Consider the following 20,012-nt stretch of genomic DNA (forward strand, 5'->3'; position numbering starts at 1 on the left):
ATCTGTGTATACAAGACAATGGAACTAGTCTTTTACTTGATTAAAAGGGCATTTGAAATGTGTCAGATATCTTATTGGTAACAGTATTATAATTCTTTATTTTCTTTTTTTAAATTTTTTTATTTTTATTTTTTATTGGATATTATATTTACATTTCAGATTTTATCCCCTTACCCCATTCCCACCAAAACCCAGGAACCTCCTATCTCATCCCCTCTCCTCCTGCTTCTATGAGGATGTACCCCTACCTACCCCCCACTCTCACCTCCCTACCCTTGAATTCCCTCCCCCCTCCGGTGTTCAGCCTTCATGGGACCAAGGATCTCCTCTCCCACGTATGCCCAACAAGGCCATCCTCCCCTACATAAACCTCACAAGAAATATGTATTAAATCCTCAAAAATCAGACTTACATTTTCTGTCCTGAGCAGGAAAACTTTCTTTTAGAGAATGAACTATCTGCCATCTACCTCTTCTTACAGAAACCCTTTTAGAATAAACATCTAAAACCTTAACTGCTTTCCCAAAAGAATGAGCTATCTGTTCCCTCTTGTTAAAAAGCTCTGGGTAGCACCTGAGTCTTATTACAGTAGCTGACTTGCCCTGGTTCCTGAGAAGACCTTGCTCAAGGTCAGCTGAGAGGGCCCAGGGGGCGCCCCACCTGACTGTACTGGGGAACCTGAGCTCTGAGTCATTCTCTTGGCAAAGAGCTGTCCTGGGAAGAGAAAAGCCAGAGGTGCTGGTGTGAAAGGAAGCTGAGTCACCATAGGGAACACACAGGGCTCTTTACTGAGGAAACATTGAAGCCAAAGAAAAGAGGAAGTGTGAGAAAATCTAACATGGCGTTTGAGTCAGGACCAGTTAACATCAGAAAGTGTGCAAGGCTGTGTTTACGTTCAGTGATATCTCAAGCATCTAGTAGGTACAGTATGAACAAATTATAATCTACCCCACAGAAGTTTTGAAGATATTAACTTTTCAAGGAGAAACTGACTTTATCAGTTACTTAAGTTTGATTAAGATAGGAAGAAACTAAAAACAAAGGGAGCTCTAAGTTTGTTTTCTAAAGCTGCAGACTCTTGAGGACCTCTCATCTCAGTAAGTGGTTCCCTCATCTCTTAAAACGACATAGGCCACATGCTCTGGGGATCTCTTGTTCTAGGATAATTAAACTAAAAAGATATTTGAGGAAAAGGGCATAGTAAGTTCATTTTATTTCCTATCATTTCATGTCTTCATTATTATTCCCTTTTTAGTTTCTATGAACATGGAGCCATTTCAAATGTCCAGCGTCTACTGTAAAACAGCATCATTCTAAGTGCACTGTTGAGAACACTGCAAAATGCTGGTGATGTGAATACATATGAAACCATAGGGATACTAACCTATGTGATGCACAAGCTTAGATAGGTTAAGGACCACCAAGATGCAAAAAGCAACTGGTAGGTAAAAGCACATGAGCAAGAGTAAAACATAACACATACTTCTTATGTTGCTTACAGCACTTAAAAGAACGTTTGAATATTGTTTATGAGAAAACTGCAAAGGATTAAGAAAAACAACTCTAAGTAATTTTTACTCACTGACTTGATGCTATTAGAATTAACCAGAGGTAAAGCTAAGAACTGGTGTGTATAACCCAGCTGATATGTGGATAAACCACACTGTTCAATTTTTCCAACCATCTAAACACAGGATCTAGATCAGTAGGTCTGACAAAGTGCTACATAATTACTTAGGCCCAGGAAGGTAACTGACTACCATCCCTGAATGCCAAGAAGAGAACCTTTTCTCTTGTGCTAATACTGTACTAAATACTTTCCTCCCCTTCCTGTGGCTGGATACCTTATCAATATCTCCATTGACTTCCTGTTATTCTCATTTGGCATTTGGGATAAGATGGTAGACAGACAAAAGTGATTAGACCAATCCATCTGCATGGTCAGAGAATGGGAGAGCTAAGGTCTCTTCCTGTTCCACAGAGCTCCCTGGTTATTTTCTTGCCAATAGAGATGCAAGTACAGTTGTTCCTAAATGGTACCTGTTGAACATAAATGCATTGTGTAGGCACATATGTGAACAGATGTGGGAGAATTACGACAGGGGTTGAAAGGTCATAGTTTATGCCAAAGCTTTCAGGCTTAGTACCCTGTCTCAGGAGACCCCTCAGTTATGGATTTACTAGGATAGCAATGCCCTCTAGAAGAGTGGTTCTCAACTTTCCCAATGCTTTGGTGACTGCCACCAAACAATAAAATTATTTTCAGTGATACTTAAAAACTGTAATTTTGCTATGGTTACAAATAATAATATAAATATCTGGCTCTTCTGATGGTCCCAGGTGATCCCTGTTCTGTAAAAGGGTCGTTTAACCGCCAAAGAGGTCCCAACCCATGGGTTAAGAACCAGTGTTCTAGAGCAGTGTAGAGTAGAGAATACAGGACCAGCTGGAAGCATTCCCTGCTAAATCCACCTCTGCTGAGGTCCAATTCTGTAGCTCTAGCTCTACTAGAGTTAGAGAAAGAAGACAGTAAGTTCCATTCAGTCAACTGAAGCCCCAGGTTCCATGTGAGAACCTACATCTACGATGATGGTGAATAAAGCTCACGGTGCAGTGTTGAGGGATGCCAGGGGCTTTCTCTAAAATTAGTCCCATGCAGTAGATTGCAGAATTCCACCTTGCTTAGCTGATTGTTATTTGGCAGCAGAGTTAGCCTGGGAGGTTCCTGAAGAAGTGATAACATCAGCCAAGCATATCTTACAGAATGCAATAGAAGTAGTCATAAGATGCATGGTGGACTATGTAAGCAATGACATATCACATGTGTATGCTGGGAAAGGGCTGGAAGAAAGCTGTCCACCAAAGAGAAGGCTATGTTCACCTGCTCTGTGGTCAGAGGTTGCAACTGTGTTTCTATGAAGACACTCATGTCTCACAGAATATGTGACTCAACTAGAGAGGTCTTTTTTTTTCTAAGCCTCTCCAACGTTTTGTTTGGGATCTATCTGCTTCCAATGTATCCACTTTTAATCTCCTTCCTCAGGCTGTCCTTGGGTAAATAGGTCTGACTATGAGAAAAGAAGCAGAATGATTTCTGTGTTGTCTGTTTGTGGAAGAGACCAGAAAAGACCTTGGAATGGCTGGCTGTGTATTCAAGCACCTTGAGGCCAGGTCCACGGGTCTGGCTGATCTGTAACATCTATCTGGTCCTCTCTATATCAGTCTCTAGAGTGGAATTCAGCTTCTGTCCTCATCCCTCTAGTTCTCATGATGGCACTTCAGCAAAGCTCGCCACATCAGCTCCCAGGATCCACATCATCATCTCCTCCCCAGTCTCAGAGAGCTTACTTCTCATTCAGGGGAAAGGATCCCAATTTCTTAAGCTATCTTCAAATCCAGGCACGTAAGTGGAGTCTTTTTGAATACGTGGGAGGTTAGTGATAAATATTACTGTCCATAACAAATGGCAATTATTAGCACATATACAGACAAGAAATGAAAAACCTTAGTGACAGCATCTTGGTCATGGCTGGGCTTATTTATTTATTTAGTGGCTGAGACCAAAATACTTAAAATCCCAGGCTCTTTGTCTTAATACAACAATGATATAGGTTTCAGAGGCAATCAGTCTTCTGCTCAGAATGGAGGAAAGCAAAGCCATACACTTACCTAAAAGGCAGTGAGTATTTTATGGAATGCAGACAGAAGCCAAGGAAAGCCTTCCTTGCTTAAAGCACTCTCTGCAACCGGAAGTATCTGAGGGGGGAAAAAACAGGAAGAGAAGGCTACTAGTGTTTTCTTATTTGTCAAAAATAAGGAGACCATTAAATGAATCCAGCAACAGAAAATGGTAAGTCCATTAAAATTAGCTAATATATTTAAATACTAGATAGCAGACACACAAGTAACACAAATGCACTCATTTTTTTTTGTGTATTTTATTTATAAGGTACTTCAACATTTAAATGCCTGCTTTATTTTGTTTTTAGAAGAGACTTTAACCCCAAGAACAATTCTACAGAAAGACCAGTATGAAGTGAGATGAGAGAAATCACATAAGCACAATGTCAGCACTGGCTGGTGTAACCACCCACAAAGCAGGCCACCCAGGGCCACCCAAGGGAGAACCTGGGTAAGCACCATTCAGCAGGCTGGAGGAGAGATCTTGGTTGATACAGAATGTCTATGCTACAAGTAATCTCTTAATTTGTTCATTCACTCACTCATTCATTCATTCATTCATTCAGCAAGTACTGACTAAGCATTTTCTATATGCCTAAGCCAAGTAATGTTCAAGGCTGTAGGGGGTTAAGACAAAAATCTGTGATTTAATGGAATTAACAATCCAGAGAAGAGTAACTGGGGAAGAAAAAAAAAATAAAAAATAAATGCCATCAATGTCCTGCTGACATGTGGGCACTTAGAAAAGTGCCTAATGGGAACAAGATAGAGGACCCTAGGGAAGCATGTTTCAGACAGAGGGAAAAGCCAAGGTCCTGAGGCCAATTGGCCTGGCTGTGCAAGGAACTCAAAGGCGTGACTCAGCAGGGGGGTGACCAGTGTAAGTATGGTGCACATATAGAAAGCCAATGAAAGGCTGAGTTTAGAGAATGTTTACTTAGAAGGCAGGCTGGGAAGAAGCAATCAGACACACCAGGCCTAAGAACAGTGTGACTTCCCCAGGTCATCATGCCTGAGTGCTGCTGGCTGTCCAGGCTAGTGTCAAAGAGGAGCTGTTTTGCAGACTCAGCCAGTGGGGTGCTTGACAGTGACAAGTAGAGGCTATTGACTTAAAGGTTTGAAAAAAAAAAAGCAGAAAAGCTGGTTAGGCACTGTAAGAGGGGTTAGCAGGTTCCTTGACTGAAGGCCAGCCGTGGGAAAGAATAACTACAATACCCATTTCTCATTTAGAGATTTTTACACATAGTAAGATATAGCAAAAATTCTTGGCCTTTGAAGTTACACTCCTTTATCAACTCATCACGACCTAAAAGACATCTGAATTTCAAGAACGTGAATCTTTCAGAAATTACTTTCTATGAGTGCTGGAAAAGCAGATGCCTTAGTCATGGCAAGATGCAGCAGAGAGTTACAGTCTAAGGCCAGGTTTTACAAGCATATCTTTACTGAGTATCTAGAAAATAAAGGACAGATTATTTAAGAACCAAATACTACCCAAGACCAGAAAGAGCATGTTGTGGCAATGCAAACAAATCTAAAATTAATCATAATTAATCACTGAATTACTCAGAATATAACAATCATCAAAGTGGTTTGTGATTTTTTTTCTAGGTGAATTTCAAATTAGTGGATATGTTATTAAGTCCTCTGTGATGCAGATTAACAATAAAAATATTTCCAGGCAGAAACCTTATATGCATTTTGAGATAAATTAACAGAGGAAGAGAATAAATGACAGTTTATATTTCTTAGGTGTCTAAAATAAGACATGATAATACTTTCAGATATACAGCAGATCTGCGGCCATATACATGTCTTCATGGCATGAGTAGCAGATGTGCTGTGGTCCAGGCTGCATCTTCATGCTCCTCTTCTACCTCCTTGTAATGAACTGGTCCCTCAGACCCGCAATCATACAGAGGTCTGCTCCTGCTTCCACTACTGGTTATCTAGCTTCTGTCTTCACAGGGAAGCACTTCGTTCAGGAAGGGCCAAGTCATTTTTTGTTGTTGTTGTTGTTTTGATTTTCCAAAGACCAAACCAAATCAAACCAACCAACCAAAAAACAGTTAACAGAACCTAGCTCGTGGTAACCTTCTCTTACTGTAGAATAAAATAACGAAAGAAAAATGAATCTATTTAAAAATGTTTTCAGATGCAGGCAACTTCAAAAGGGTCAACCCTGAGATATTCATCAACTGCTAATGACATCTCCCTGTTCTTTGGGAATAACAGGTACCCAAGTGTCAGTCACAGCTACCAACAGTGCTGCCCCAGAACTTGCGTGCCCAGCAGTCACTCTGCCCATTGCTCTTCTTTCTGACAATTCTTTTTCAGAACCTGTGCAGCTCTGCTATTTTGTGACCTATCATAGTCTACATGAAATGGATTGCTACATTTGACCTGGTTCCTGCATCTGTAATTGTAAGCTTCCAGAAGACAGAAACAGAAAGTATCACATATGAAAATGTTTTCTCTATTTTCGATTTTGATATACTGGGAATTGGACCCAAGACTCCTGCATAATAGCCAAGAGCTCTATCAACTGAACTGTGCTCCAGCCTCCTGAAAATGCTTAAGTTCTTAAAGTATCATATTTTATGTTCACACTGATACACTTATTTTTGACTGGTCAGAGCTATCATTCTTCTAGTGAGCTACAGAATTAGAAGGAGAATAAACAAAATTTTCAAGTGTCAGAAAACAATCCCTTCTTATTTTCTCGTCTCGGAGATAGATTCTCCCTAATGTATGGAGAACAAAGTAGCTACGTAGTGAGGCTGAAGATAAAAGTGTGTGTCTTCACGTCACTCTGCAGAAACAGCAACTTCTTTTAGTTCTGCTATGAAAAATCGCCTTGTAGTAGATGTTACCTGGCACCATGGGCCAGCAGCAGGCAATGCACAGTGCACACATTTATACTTAAGGTTTTAAGAAATTCCTTAAGGCATGGTGATTCTTGAAGCGCCAGCCCAGCCCCAGGGCACAGACATCACGACTTTCTAGCTTTCCCATTAACACATAGCACTTGAGTGCAGCTCACAGGAGGTGCCCTGTGCAGTCCTACAGGGGAGAGTGCTTTGGCAGTAAATAAAGAAAAGCAAACAGCTATCTATTTTTAAGGCAATCCCCTTAGAGAGATAGGAAGTATTCCAGCAGACTAAGAAGGAAGAAAGGGGAGAGTACAGCTCAGTGACAGACCCTTGTCTACAATGTGTTAGACCCTGGGTAGATCCCAATCCTACAAATGAATAATTATTGCATATAATTATGATATAATTGAGGACATTATATATAAATGAGGATATTATATAACTGCATCAATGTATCCCTCCCCACATGACTGACTGAGCCTAGGTTTTAAAGGGCAGAATGGTTCTATGTCTGCAATTGGGAGAATGTCAGGACATGAATGATGAACATACAGAAGAGGTGACTGGACTTTTGTAGAAAAAAAAACAAACAAACTAACTAACTAACTAACCCTAATGTGTTAAGACAATGTATTAAAACAAACCCTAATGTATTAAGAACAAAAAGTTAAGTGATAAAACTGAAGATAAAAGTATATGTTGTGTTACTTTGCAAAAACTGAAATTCCTTTTAGTTCTACTATTAAAATAGCCTTTTCGTAGATGCTAGCTGATACCATGGGCCATCAGCAGGCCCATGGCTGGGGTGTACCAGGGTGGGCCCTGTCCACAGTGAGAATGGATGAGGTGTCATATGAAGCATGGCTACGTGTTCATTTCACCACCCAGGGTGTCTCCCAGCTGAACACATCTCCCCGCTGCCTCCAGACACAGAGACAGTCTATCACTGCTAAAGGCTACCAAAGCCACCATTCCAGAGTCTGTCACTGGCCATGGACCTTCCACAATGCTCCTACTTTCCTCTTGCAACTGATACCTGAGTAAATGCTGACTAGTTGATTCACTCCTTCCCAGGCAGATTTGGGAGCGAGGGCGGGCATGAGGTGCCATGAGGTGCAATTAGTAACCTGAAGTGCCCCTCTGCCAAGACTGTACACTGGACTGCTTTAAGTAGCATATGGACCTAGACAAGAGCAGGTATTTTCACAGAATATATAAACTGCAACCTTGGCTTTTCAGGAGCAGGAAACAATTCCTGACAGTTTTCAGAATCTGTCTCACTCTCTCTGCTGATAGCAGACGCATGGTGGCAGCTGGCCAGCCCTGTGACTGGTGACTCAGGACACAAGTTTCTGTGGAGTCTGCGGTCTGACACAGAAAGACATCAGTTTGCAAGTTTAAGGACTAAAAGAGAGGCAGAGGCTCTGAACCCACAACAGATTGTGTGGTTTGGGGGACTTTTTGAACCTTGGTCTTGCTAATAAACTACCTTTTCTTTCATAGTGGACTACCTTTATTGCAGAACTCAACATTCTTTATCTCCCTGTCTGGAAAATATACTAGGCAATTCTTAATAGAAAACAAAATATTGAGCATGGTAAGAACACATCTCCCTACTGTGATATTCCAACTGCAAGAGCAGCATCTTTTGAACAAAGCCTGGAGGCAAATACTTCCTTAGGTATTGTTGATAAATACCTATATGTGTCTATTTCCCAGAATGAGATCGGATAACACTCTCTGTGCTAAACAAGCTTCATTGAAACTACATGAGGTGAGACAAAGAAACCCATCCAAAATGAAGGCTGCACACATCTGTGAAGAAACAATAGCACGTTACTTCTCCAGCTATAAGCCAGAGAACAAATCAGGAGCCTTCTGCCTTCTTTTAATTAAAGTATGATCTGCTACATTCTCCTTAATATTGAATTATCTGGGAGTCAGGACTCAAAGTGAAGTCAACAGTCCTGACACACCAACAAAGACACCTAGATAGAAGCAACATCAGCTTTCCCAAACAGAAAAGAACCAATAAGAATCACTCCCAGGCACATGCACCCTTGCACTCAGGTGAAAACAAGGCTCCTCCGTGAACAGGAGAGCTGTTTACCAGACAAACAGTCTCTTCGAGAATGTGTATTAGTATGGAACACAGTGGCACAGACAGCGTCAACAAAGCAAGATCAAATTAGACAGATGACACTATCAGCACGCTTCATTTCATGCATGGCTGTGTTTCTCATAAGAGAGAAAGACTCGAGTAATTACCGTGAACTGAGACTCCTTCACTGACCTCCCCCTGCAGCTAGCTGCAGGTCCTTATTCCACCGAGTCTTTGCAACAAAGAACACCTGCTCTGCCGGGTCGTATTCCTTCTTTAATGTAACCAACCAAGCACCTTGCCTATGTTCTGCAAGAACACAGCACAGTGCCTCTGTATCTACGTCTCTAATGCAGCATAAAGATTACTGTGGAAACCTATCAAACGGGTGAGCAGCAATGCCAGCCAATGAGGATGAGGCACATGCGGAGTCCAGCACATGCTCTCTGAGGCACAGGCTGTCACCAGCACTGAGCAAGCTGCTAATCTAATTATAGCTAGTTTGCTAGCACAAGAGCTACTGGAGCAAGGCACGGGAGCAAATTAAATTTTAATAAATTAAACACCAGACACAATCATCTTGATTTTCTGTCATTTTTTAAGGATTAATGTATCACCTCCTAATAAGTGATTTTTAAAGTGCATTCTTATTTTTTTCCTCTAATCTAGAGAAACAAAGAGTACTTAGATCAATGAGTGTGCTACCTGCTGACTTATACTTAGACCACAGCATTGGAGAACTGTAATCAATTTGGAGGCACAGACATATTAGTGAGGGAGCTAGAAAGTCCACGTCTCGCTTTATTCACCATGATTAGTAATTTGCCACTAATTGTCAAAAGTGCTGATCAGTTTCTCCTCAATACAGTTTAAAATGCCATGCAAATTTCCATCCACGGTGGAAAATGCTAATCAAGGTGTCAAAGATCACCATCCTGAGTGTAGTGATTGATTCAGAGCTCAAAGTGAAAAAGTGATCTCAAGTCACTGTAAAAGGTGAATTTGCCATCATATGGTTTACTGGGAAATGTAGTCCTTGGAGCCCAGTTCTGTGAGATGCAGCTTGGTATAGACTGAAAAGCATGTGCTGTAATTAACAGCGGGCTCCCCGGCAGACGCTCTAGATCTTTCCGTTCCAAGCTGTACGACCTTTGGCAAGTATCCAGATGTCTCTGTGTCTCAGACATAACAGAAGGAGTCAACTCAAAAAATTTAAACCCAGCACTCGGGAGGCAGAGACAGGCAGATTTCTGAGTTCGAGGCCAGCCTGGTCTACAGAGTGAGTTCCAGGACAGCCAGGGCTACACAGAGAAACCCTGTCTTGAAAAAATAAATAAATAAAAAATAAAATAAAATAAAATAAAATAAAAAGACTTAATTGTTTTAAAAAAAAGATTATTACCAGTGAGCTCTAAGCACTCAGCACAGGAGGTCAAAACTAAGCAATCTTTTTTTGGAATAACTTGATCTCTCCCTCTCTTCCTTCCTTCCTTCCTTCCTTCCTTCCTTTCTTCCTTCTTTGCTTCCCTCACTCCATCCCTTCCTCCCTCCACTGTATCAAGGGAAGTAATAAATAATTAAATAATAAACGGTGGATGGTGCTGACAGTAAGCCTGACTGACCACACAGATCTTTTACAGCACTCACTAGAGTTTAAAGTCATTTCCCTATCTCTGTGTATGGAACATTCTTGGTTGTCTCTGAATGCAGTGATCTTTAGGAAATTATAAACATAACTGAATCTCATTAATGGCTTACAAAATAGGTTATAAAACATACCTTTCAGAAGTATTTGCATTCATAATGAGAAATTAAACTTCAGATTAACAATTTAAAAAGAAGAGGAAGAGAGAACTTGCCTAGGAAAGGCAATGTTAGCCTTGAGTTCAAGCCACCTGTGCTTTCCTCAGCATTAGCTTCCTTCCTCCAGACAGATTCTACAGGGCTGACAGCTAAGCAAATCTGCTCATTTTTAATTCCTGGACACTAGTCTGCTCTACAAAGCCAGGTTTCACTAAAAGGGTGTGGTGTAAATCTCCTACTGCCACACATTCGTTCTTTTGATATTTAGCTAAAACTTGTCACAAAAAGCTGCCATGTTCCACAGGTACTGCAATTTGCTCAGATATTCCAAAGAAATCATCAGGAGAAATAGGAAACAAGTTACTGACCAAGAACACATGACCCTTTTGGAAAATGAAACCAATGTGAGGAATGGCTTGACTCCTGTATCCCCAGGGAAAGTCAGGGTTGATAGAAGCCCTCTGAGTTAGGCTCAGGCAGGAATGCTGATATCCACAACAACTTGCAATATAGGATGGAGAGAAGTGTCCCAGAGCACGTGGCTGCTGTGTGCACTGCAGTGACAGGCAGAGCCCAACACAGTCCTCACTAGGCAGAATTCTAGAAGGAGCTCAGTTGGTGCCTTGGACTGAAGCACAGCTCCCTGAAGACTGTGGGATGCAGACTAGTAACACTTCTAAGCATTTATCTAGGAAGCATCTAACAGTTTCTACCTTCCTCTTCATTTACCAGACTGCTAGCTTAAAATAGGCACTAAAGCTGTTTGATTAATTTCTGTCTTGCTTATTTTGTTGAAGACATTAAACAGATACTTTCCAAGAGAAGGAAGCAACTGTCCTTTCTTGGTTCTTAACCTCCAACACATTCCAATATTTGTTTGGACCAGAATAACATTTCATCAGTATTCTTTTATAAGGCCATTCCGCGAGGGAAGCTTAGGCAATGTATTAATGCATTATCTGTGAATCTATGTAGGCACAAGTGCCTATGCATCGCACATGCACACCAGTACACATAGGTAATAAACGTTTCTCTTTGAATTTCAGTCAACTCATCCTTGACTTTGGGAAAAAAAAGCATTCTTTCACTAGGTATAAAGGCAGGCTGAGCTGGGGAATACTACAGGCCCAAGGGTTCCAACAGAGCTTCCACCCTGACAGGAACTAAATGGTCACTGTGTCGTTACTAATGAACAGATGAGCAGTAACGACCCAGTGAACTGCAGTGTAGTACAGGACTCTGAAGGAACCTAAGTGGATAAAGAGGGTGGCCAGTATTGGGGACCATTTCTCCACTGCTTCTTTGATGATGTCAGAAGTTGTGAAGGTTGTGGAAGGCTACAGAGGCTGGAAAGTGTAACAGGAAGAAAACCAAAAACAGTCCACAGTGGGAAAAGAGTGGCAGAAGCCGTCAGGAAATCTGATGATGGCTGGACTACTCTTGTAGATCTTTCTGGTATCAGCCTCCCAGGATTCCTGGCCTGTTTTTGTTGCTGTTGTTTTGTTGTTGTTATTTTGGTTTCATCAATTTGACACAAGCTAGAGTTCACTGAAAAGAGGAAACCACAAAGAAAAAAATATATATCCTTGAGATCAGCCTGTAGGGGTCAAGCCTGTGGGGCATTTTCTTAATCAGGGATTGACAGGGAGGGCCCAGCCTATTGTGGATGGTGCCTCTCCTGGGCAAATGGTCCTGGGGTATATAATAAGGCAAGCTGAGGCTTTAGTTTCTACCTTGGCTTTTCTAAATGGGCTGTAGCCCAAGATAAGTAAGGTAAATCAACCCTTTCCTCTTCAAGTTGCTTCTGGACATAGTGTTTAGCATAGCAATAGAAAGTCTGACTAAAGCAATCCTCCAGGCATGAACTATCCTGCATTCCACCAGGCACAGGGTGAAAGATGGCATAGTCTCTACTGTTGCCCTTGTGAGCACACCACACATAGATTTCCATGCATGCACAGTTTCTCCAGTTTCCTTGAATTCTGTTTTGGTTCTATAAACTTGGAAAATGAGGATTGGAAACCAAGTGGCTTGTGCTTTGAGAATTTCCAGACAATCCTGTTAGTTTTCTACCCTTGGAAAATTTCTAGGGCTTACACTCTAAAAACAACATGGTTAAAAGCCAGGGCTCTGTTGCAGGGTATTTGGTCACACTGTGAACCCTAAGATTATGTTGTTTACTGGAAAACCATTTCTAGTTGTGGTCTGGCTCAAGCTTAGCACACACTTTTAACCCTTCTGGCTGGAATACAAACACACTCATTGTACATACCTTTAATTCCAAATGATGAAGGTAAAGTTAGTTTGTAAAGGAAACACCCATGTTTGAAAGTGATGTCTAATTGAGTGGCAGAGAAAGTGATGAATTAGAGAAAAAATTGACAGAATAGAATTTGACCAACTCTCACAAGATGAGAGAGGAAAGAAGCTATGAAGAGAGAGCAATGCAGAGAAAGAAAGAGAGGAGGCAGTTTTACCAGGACAGTTATAGAAAGACAGGTTACAGAGAGAGAACAAGCTAGACACAGGTAAAGACAGAATGAGCCAGAGAATGAGAAGAAAACAGAAGATTTGAATAGATTGCCAGAGTTAGTTTGAAGCCAAGAAGAGCAACTCAACAGAAGCCAAAAGAAGCCAGATTGAATCAGTCAGCTTGTTTGAATCAGAACAGCTGAACTGAACCAGTATTTGAGAGTTCAGGAAGAGCTAGTAAAGTTGAGATTATTCAGCAGTAAGCCTAAGAGGCTAAAAGCATTCTAGGCCTAGAGAAGATTGTATGAAGGCTAGAAGCTTCCAGGCCCAGACCTATGTTAGCAGACTGAGACAGTGAGCCTTAGAGATGACAATTAATTCAGGAGAATAAAAGATACTTTTACAGGGTTTCACATTAATGTTGGTTTGGCAGTTTCTTGTTCTCTTCAGCTAGGAGGACAATGCTGCCAGATGAATATTTTTATTTTTACTTTCACTGCAGAAGGGAGATAACAGGCTCAGGGTGGTTATGGATCCAGCTCAGACTTCAGATCCTCTTTGCTCCCATATGGCTCCTTTCTAATATTCCTTAAAAGGAAGAGGTTTGCTCTAGGGACTCTTTGAATACTCTGGGCAAATACTGCACCTAGAGCTATATACCTAGTCATCGTGTTTGCTCCTACACAGCAAAAATAACTTCCCACTGGCACAATCATTAGATACTATTAGACAATACACCACAGATTCCTAATGATTATACATACTAACCTAGCAACAATGAAGCAATATAATTATAAAAAATTAGTATTTATAGTGTCATCACTGGACATTCATTGTCCCTCTGTCCTTAAGTCACAGAATGCTTTGGATGGTCACAGCATCTTCACATTTCCTTATCTGTCATCCCTAACCTCTGTGTGCCATAAAGGATCTTACTGGACTCCTGCTGTAGTAACCATGAGAATTCCAGTGGTATTTAAATATCAAAAAATGGACAAGTGGCTGAGCATTGTGATGTACACTTGTAGTCTTAGCACTCAGAGGCAGACAGGGCATTGCATGTTGGAGGCCATCCTGGACAGGGTCATTCTCAGACATATTCTCAGACATAGAGCAAAACTGTCTCAAAAATCTAAACAAACAAACATGCACACATTTTAGCTGGACCTTCCATGTGAGACCCACTTGCCTCTGTTCCTTGAAGACTCCTCTAATTTTAGCCCTGTGCATCATCAGCACCACCACCTTTTTAATGCATCTCTGAATGTCTTCCTCACCACTGAGGTACATGACTGCATGAATAATGTACACTGCTACTTTAAGATGATAGTTCATGGGAACTTTATGGGCTTGCATACTTACATATTTACATAGGGAGCCTAAGCATTTGGCCCTTAATCAAAGCACATCTATAATGACAGAACATCATTTTCTATTCATGTGAGGAATTCCTGAAAGGTTTAAGGGAATAGGAATATAAACAATTACTATCCAGAAGGGTCATATCAAGAATTTGGAAATTAAATGCTAAGTGCTTTAGGAATATTTGTATCGCTAGAGTAGTATCATTGTATATTTTCTTAACATTTTTTCTAGTTAAAAACTTTGGTAGATTAACTTCTAACTGATAAAAAAACTAATTCATCCACAACAAATAACCCAATATTGTTAGAAAAATGATCTGAGTAGAAGTATATAAATGCCTCACCCCAAGGCCCTCAGTAAAACACAAGAATTTGATGTTTCTTGAAGTCCCAAAGCTCAAAAAGCACACACACAAGCATGCACAAACACCTGACAGGTCAATGGGGGGGAGGGGGCAGGGAATCCTGAAGGGTTTACAAATGTGTATATTTTTAACCCCAGAAATTCCATGTTGGAAAACTCTTCCCAAAGAAATACTTGGTATGTGTTTACCACACAAAAGGGGTAGTTATCATAGTATACTTTGACTTGTCATAGCCATAAAACCCCTGAGAATCTTAGTAGTCAACAATGGCCAATTGATTAAATAAATGATGGCATGTTAACAAAACTTTTTTAAAAAGAAAAAAAAACAAGCATATTCTCAAGAGGTGCTACCAGTCCTGGGTATGAGAAGCCAAAAAGTCAGTGTTGCATACTGGGACTGAGACTAAAGACATCTTTGACAATTTCATACACACATATATTGCATTCTGAACACACTCATCCTGCCTTTCCCTCCTTATCCCCACTTCACATGACCTTGTCCCAAACAAGCCCACCTAGCTCTTTCACGTTATTTTGGTTTTTGTCCGATTTTTGTTTTGTGAGTTAAACCACAGCGCTATCATGGGTATGCATGTGCAACTATCCACTAGAGCCTGTGTAGCACATCAGTGGCTACACCACTGAGGGTGGTGACTCCCTCGCCCTCAGCAGCTCTCGGGCTGCTAACAACTTCCTGGGTAGGGAGCAGGGACCCACAAGTACCTCATCCACCCACGACTGAATGGAGGACCCAGTCTTGTATAGGCTCTGTGCTGGTAACCATATTTGTTGTGCGTGCATGAAGGCAGTGGCCAGGCATCCATGATGTCCTCCCCAGCAGCCAGCTTATATACTTTCTACCCTCTCTTCCACTGAGACACCATTGCTACCTCATTCTATATATACATGTATCTCTATGATTGTATACATAAAGGTCTAGAGAAAATTCAGAGTGTGAGTAATTCTCATGTCTACGTACTAGAAAAAATGGATGTGTCTGAATTGTTTCATTTTATACTGCATTATTCTACTACATTATGCATAAATGTTTAATAAAATGGAATCCTCCCATTTAGAATGAAGAAAACAATAAAACCGTAGAAGGCATCTTCAGGAATGGCTACACCCAGGCCTTTCTGCATGCTAAGCATGAGTTCTAGCACTGCACTAGACCACCAGTGCCTAGTGACCAGCTTTGATTAGTAGCCCCTGTGCAGCCTCAGGCTGCTGATTCTTGCTGCTTCGGGCCTTGTTGGCCTGATCTGGCTTACCACTAGTCTACACAGTGCAGTCTGGTTCTACTAAACAATTTGTAATGATGGCCTTAGGAACAAGACTTTGATGGGCTAACCATTCCTAACCATCACTCAAGCAAGTACGCTGGGATCCAAATGATCACCTTGGAGCTGTCAGCCAATTTGTTGGTTATTAGAAGCACTAGGAAAGGGTCTGCTGGCACTGATGCAGACCTCAGTGCTGTATAAGCCTCAGCTATTTCATCCCTTAGATCTCTAGACACCCCTCTCCTTCTACCTAAAGAGATCCCTATACACTTAGATCACATAGCCTGAGTTGAGTGTCTCAGAAGAATCTGTCAAGTCTAAGTGACGGGGAAAATGGAAAGCAATTGATTTGCATAAAAAGTTAGAAACATCAGCATGAATCAAGATGGAATGGAACCTGTGTGTTGTTCTGAGGCTTTACGGGAATAGTACAACGACTGAAAGAAAGCCAGTGGCATTCATTCCTGTGTTGGCATATACTGACTAAAATTTTACTTCCACAGTTTTGAAAACTGTGTGAATGATAGCTCAGTAACATTCAGAGATACTAGTTCTCTATTATAAAGTCATTTCCATTTATGTGTGTTTTATGGTTAATTTCACTGTTCCTAGAGACATTTTTTTTTAAAGTTCTACAAAAGAAAATAATGAGAAAGTGGGATTTCCTTAATAGAAATTTGCCTTCAAGAACATTGAGCTGTATTCCATCTGTATGGCTATCTTCATTCAGGTTACTACTGCTGTGATGAAACACTATGACCAAAAACAGCTTGGGAAGGAAAGGGTTTATTTTGCTCACAGTTCCATATAACAGATCATCATCAAAAGCACTTAGAGCAGGAACCCACTCAAGTCAGGATCCTGGAGGCAGGAGAATGATGCAGTGGCCACGGAGGGGTCCTGCTTACCAGTGTTCACAGACTGCTTTCTTAAAGCACCCAGGACCATCACTAATTAGGAAAATGTCCTACGTCCTACAGCCTACAGCCCATCTTATGGAGGCAGTTTCTTAACTGATGCTTCCTCTTCTCTGATAAATCTAGCCTGTGTCAAGTTGACATAAAACTAGCCAGTACAAAGGCTAAGTATGTAATTACCTATAAAGCCAAAAACTGGTTTTTTTTTCTATGTAAAATAACCACCCGCAGTTTCAGTTCAGAATGCTGTGTTTTCCATAAACCGTACCTGGGTCCCCCGTGTCTCCCCTGTTTATACATAATAATACAGGTACATGCCCTGTTCCAAGTTCCTTTATAGCAAGGAAACAGTTGTCTTGGTTACATAATCCTGTTAAGAGCAGTGGCAATAATTATAGTACCTTTTCATTGCAGGAGTGTTAGTCTTCTACAGCATTCATCACTCAGTAATTTGAACAAGAAAAGTATTGTGTCCTTCAAGAACGATGAAGTTACATAAAAACATAATACTCTCTTGAAAGTAGGAACAAGAGAACAGTTTCTAAATAAAGATGAAAATCTGTGTCATGTATTTAAGGATATTTCCTAGGTGAACAACATACACATTATGGACACAATAAAAGCAGCTCCTTCAGACATTGCTGGGACAGTGGGCGTCTCTGGTGAAAATCGTCATTTGAGCTGTGGGTTGTTGCTGCGTACATAGTGAGGGTACCATTCTAAGCACAGAGGACCTAGCAATAAGCACATGGGAAAGACAAGTTCTACTCCTGTATTACCTTTATCATATGTGCGTTACTAGCTCTGGAAGTGACTTGCAGAATACTATATCCCCTTTTAAAATAAACTTTCTTGGGCTTCTCTTTTACTTTATATTCAATGTCAGATTGCGAGTGAATTCAAATTTCAATGGATTTGATTATATCCCTCTTGAATGACTGTTCAAGGTCTCTGCCAGCTAGTGTCCTGTTTAGAGAGGTACCTTAATTCCACTGCTGGCAGATTCCCTCAGAGGGGAGACTTTCCACTTTTCTTATGCAGACAAGAATATGACAGATAGTTTTTAATGTTCAAAAATATATGACTCAAACCCACAAAAGTGACTCTGTACTAATCACACAGAAGCTTCAAATTAATGTTTCAGAGACATTCTTTAACATACAAGTGTCCCAAGTACCTAAGAGATTAGCAGAGAAGTGACCCAGGGTTCAGGGGGCAGTGGCAAGAACTGTTTGTGCCATACCCTGATGCTATTCCATGTCATAGACCAGAGATGTTTTTTGTGGCTTTGGGCATCTTCCCCAAGATGGACAAGGAGAAACTTCAAGTTTATTTCTATTTTACAAATAGAAGCCATGTGATGTGAATCCATGATTGACTATACAGAGAAGGTACCTGGTGTCCCCCATAATGAGAGCATTAGGCTGGAGACCTGGTTGTATTGGCTTTTGGTTTCTGTAACAAATATTGGCGACAAATCAACTTAGTAGATGAGGCTTAACTTAGCGCACAGGTTTGGGGTTTCAGTCCATGAGTAGTTCTATGGATTGAGTCTTATGACAGTGCATGACATATTGACAGGGTACAGAGTACTGGCAGTCTATTCACCTTGGAGAAGAGGAATATCTAGGATACCAGTCTCCCTTTTGCAGCATGCATCAAGAGGACATACGATCCCCCACTACCCCTCTTTCAGGGTTTGTTATTGTCTAGTAGCATTAAGGTAAGAACTAAATCTTAACTGAAGTATCTTTCTGGAACAGTGCAGATCTAAACAGGAATATGAGTTCATTTCATTGTATCTGCAGCGGTCTGATCATCAGAGTAAATTCTGACTGCTCCAGGGAACCTAAGACACCGTCATTGCTTTGTTCCTCCAGCAAAATGACATGATCTGTGCTCCTGAGAATGAATGTTCCAGCTCTTCTGCTTGGATGCCTGATATCACAGAGCCAGGGCTCTCCCAGAAGCCTCCTTTCTTGGACAAGAGGAACAGAGAAATAACGAGGGAAGATCTTTTGATTTGTTTGTCACTTTCTTAAAATGTCCTCATTTTCGGCAGCTGTTACACACAATGTCTTCTTGCCCGTTTTGCAAAATCATCTATGCTCTCCCAAAATATGCTGTATGCTCTGTAACTTTTGGGAAAATGTATTTTAAAGGAAAAAAAATCTCCATTGGTAACCTAGAAATAGCAACTCTGGACAATACTAGTTGGTTTCAACATTGCTAAATTAGCTAGAATGTTGGTAAATGTATCTACTATATCTTCCTCTTTGATTTCCTAGTGTGGGCGGTTCCTTAAACTGTGTGCAGTCATGCCTTCACACACAGATCTTTTCAGTGTGACTTTCTGACCCACATCACAGTGAGGTGGAATGCACTGCATCAAATTTTTCATCTCCGAACAAACTGAAGTCATCCAACTGCAAAATGCACACGGCACCTGCAAAACTCAATATCAGAATCATGCATTAATGATGGGTGCCTTGTGGCAGTGTTAGCCACTAGGAGCAGCCCAAATGGGTGGTATAGGTGCTCACAGAGATAAGAAAGTTTCTTCCCTACCTCTGGAAAACAATGAAACTGCCCCATGAAGTCATCCTAACACTGAAGTGTTAAGAAGAAAAGACAAGAGTCTGGAAGTGTAACAGCACATGTACAATTGATTCTGACAGATACATTCAGAAAATTCAATGACATTTCAATACACAATAAGGGAACAGCTGGATATCCATTTGGAGAAATAGTAAACTTGAACCACTACTTCACACCAGAAATGGTCACTTGAGATAGACCCAATTACTGGGAATTATTGGAAATTACTCAACATACATGAAAACATATATCACACAAAGACTCATTCAGCAACATTTACAGTAGCTTTCTTCAAAATGCTTAAGAAAAAAATCATCAGAACAGCATTAATAGGAGCAGAGATACACACATGGTGGTATGTGCATACAGTGGAAAACTACTGTCAACAGGGAATGACTAGGTATCACATATGAAAGATGATGCTCAAAGGCATTATACTGAATGAAAGGAACTATCCAAGAGATTAGTTTGCTGTATGGTTTCATTGATCTGCATTTAAAACTAGATCCAACTGACTTATGCTGTCAGAAAAGAGAAATCACTCTTTCTCACC

At 40.8% G+C, this 20,012-nt stretch overlaps 1 protein-coding gene across 4 annotated transcripts in view; it reads right to left on the reverse strand.

The window, feature by feature from the left end:
* The window catches only part of Fam110b (family with sequence similarity 110 member B), a 134,180-nt gene that overhangs the window by 55,415 nt on the left and 58,753 nt on the right, over positions 1–20,012 (reverse strand). For 2 of the 4 annotated variants that reach the window (XM_076924246.1, XM_076924247.1), the window contains exon 3: positions 3,670–3,756. The exons of 1 other annotated variant lie outside the window; for it this stretch is intronic. The gene's annotated coding sequence lies outside the window, so the exon portion shown is untranslated. Of the gene's footprint in view, positions 1–3,669; positions 3,757–8,822; positions 9,011–20,012 lie in introns of those variants that run through there. One more of the 4 variants, XM_076924248.1, reaches the window with a different exon arrangement.

This window comes from Arvicanthis niloticus, chromosome 25 (assembly GCF_011762505.2).
Source record: "Arvicanthis niloticus isolate mArvNil1 chromosome 25, mArvNil1.pat.X, whole genome shotgun sequence".
NCBI lineage: Eukaryota > Metazoa > Chordata > Mammalia > Rodentia > Muridae > Arvicanthis > Arvicanthis niloticus.